This window comes from Bison bison, unplaced genomic scaffold, assembly GCF_000754665.1.
Source record: "Bison bison bison isolate TAMUID 2011002044 unplaced genomic scaffold, Bison_UMD1.0 scf7180017854045, whole genome shotgun sequence".
In the NCBI taxonomy this organism is placed as follows: Eukaryota; Metazoa; Chordata; class Mammalia; order Artiodactyla; family Bovidae; genus Bison; species Bison bison.
This window is the reverse complement of record NW_011484618.1, coordinates 20,657-23,287: the sequence shown is the minus strand read 5'-3', so window position 1 is coordinate 23,287 and position 2,631 is coordinate 20,657.

Sequence of the window (2,631 nt, the reverse complement as noted above, 5' to 3'; positions counted from 1 at the left end):
AACACATGTATGCAAGCAATATGAACACATGTATGCACAACAATATGAATGTATTTGATGTCATTGAATTTTGTATTTAATGACACAAAAATGGTCAGTTTTGTTATGTATATTTCATGAAAATAATAACACACACTTTTATATATTTAAACATTGTTTATCACAGAGAATCAATTTCTTTTTCCCAAAATAACATTGCCTCAATGACAATTTTGGCCAGTTTTAAAACAAAACCTGAACTAAGTGTAGAATTATTTTTATTGTCCAAGGTTGCCAATTATTCTATCAAAAGGATGCTCATACAAATATATTTTAATGTGTGAGAATAATTTATATAAGTGAAATTTCTCAATAAAATGTGATTTCAGTTTTAGAAAATTTATATAATATTGTGGCTCAGCTGGTAAAGAATCCACCTGGTAAAGAATGTGGGAGACCTAGGTTCGATCCCTGTATTGGGGAGATCTCCTGGAGAAGGGAAAGGCTACTCACTCCAGTATTACGGCTTGAAGAGTTTCATGGACTGTATAGTCCACGGGGTTGCAAAGAATTGGACATGACTGAGTGACTTTCACTTCACTTCATAGAAATCATAAGATCAGTTTATATCAAATATTTGCACCATAATTAGATTTGGTAAATTATTTTTTATACCTATTCATGTCTTGTTCTTTTAAATTTCTTATATATGTATTTCAAGATTTTAAGCTTTTAAGTTTTGATACTAATTTTTGTCATATAGTTCATAGTTTTATACAGCTGTCTATCAAATATTTTTTGCTCTTTAGTTTTTAACTACATTATGAGATATAATTGACATACAATAAACTGCACTACTTAAAGTGTACAATTTGATATTTTGACATATGTGTACTCCTAAGTGTCACCCCATCAAACTAATCTTTCATTTTCCAAAGTTTCCTTGTGCTCCTATTTAATCACTCTTTCCTGCCCATCCTTACTGCTGCTGCTACTCACAGTCAATCATCCATCCGTCTCTATTATTATAGATTAGTCTGCATTTTCTAAAATATTTTATGAATGGAGTCATGGTATATATTTATTTTTTCATTTTTCTAACACATATTTTTTTCACCTTTACTGAGGTATGAATAAGAATATATGTATGTATAAGGTATAAAATTTGATAGTTTCTTATAAATGTATGTTGAGATAGCCACCACAATGAAAGCTCACTAGCATTCACTACCTGAAACAGTTATGGTTGTTTTGTTTTGGCTTATATTTATGGCTTTTTTATAGTTAAAATTTTAAATTATTTAAATGTAACTGATTTGCATGAATAAAAAATAAAATTTTTCATTTGAGATTTTTTTTGTGTCTGAAGCAATTATTATATAAAGAATGATTTTCTTAATGAACTGAAAATATCCAATTTTGATATAACAAGTAAAGTAAAACTTTATATAAAAATAAAGGCTACATTTTAGTGTACGCTTTTGTGATCTCAAATGTTCTACTGAACATTTTATCTTTTTTAAAGCAAGTACCATACTAATTTGATTTCACTGATCTATATATGTTTTGATATTATTTAAAATAAGCTTCTATTCACTAATATTCATTTTTCATTTATGTGTTACTCATTCATGAGATTTAACTATTTCATACTGAGATAATTTGTGCAATTAAAATTTTCTAAAAAGTTGATTCTAACTGGAATTGTGTTAAATTTATCTATTGAGTGGGCAAATTAATATTTTATTTTGTAACACCTTCAATTCAGAATAGAATCTATTCTTTAGCAGTTATATTGATTGCTTTGATGAAGGGGCTTATTACTGCTATAAATGTAGTCAACTGACTTTTCATTTCCATTTATCCTTTCTTCATCCAAATAACTAAATGTTCTTATTGTCTGTAAGTTTTCTATTAGATTTCATTGACTCTAATTAAATGTATGGCACTATTTTATGTACTTTTATGAAAAAGTACTGAATAAAATATGTAAAATGTTAAGATGGGGAAACAGTGGCTGACTTTATTTTTCTGGGCTCCCAAATCATTGCAGATGGTGATTGCAGCCATGAAATTAAAATATGCTTACTCCTTGGAAGGACAGTTATGACCAACCTAGACAGCATATTAAAAAGCAGAGACATCACTATGTCAACAAAGGTCCATCTAATCAAGGCTATGGTTTTTCCGGTGGTCATGTATGGATGTGAGAGTTGGACTGTGAAGAAAGCTGAGAGCTGAAGAATTGATGCTTTTGAACTGTGGTGTTGGAGAAGACTCTTGAGAGTCCCTGGACTACAAGGAGGTCCAATCAGTCCATCCTAAAGGAAATCAGTCCTGAATATTCATTGGAAGGACTGATGTTGAAGCTGAAACTCCAATATTTTTGCTGCCTGATGCGAAGACCTGACTCATTTGAAAAGACCCTGATGCTGGGAAAGATTGAGGGCAGGAGGAGGACGACAGAGGACGAGATGGTTGGATGGCATCACTGACTCAATGGACATGGGTTTGAGTGGACTCCGGGAGTTGGTGATGGACAGGGTGGCCTGGCCTGCTGCAGTTCATGAGGTCGCTAAGAGTTGGACATTACTGAGTGGCTGGACTGAACTGAACTGAAGATGGTGATCACTGTAAAGTACATTCACTTCT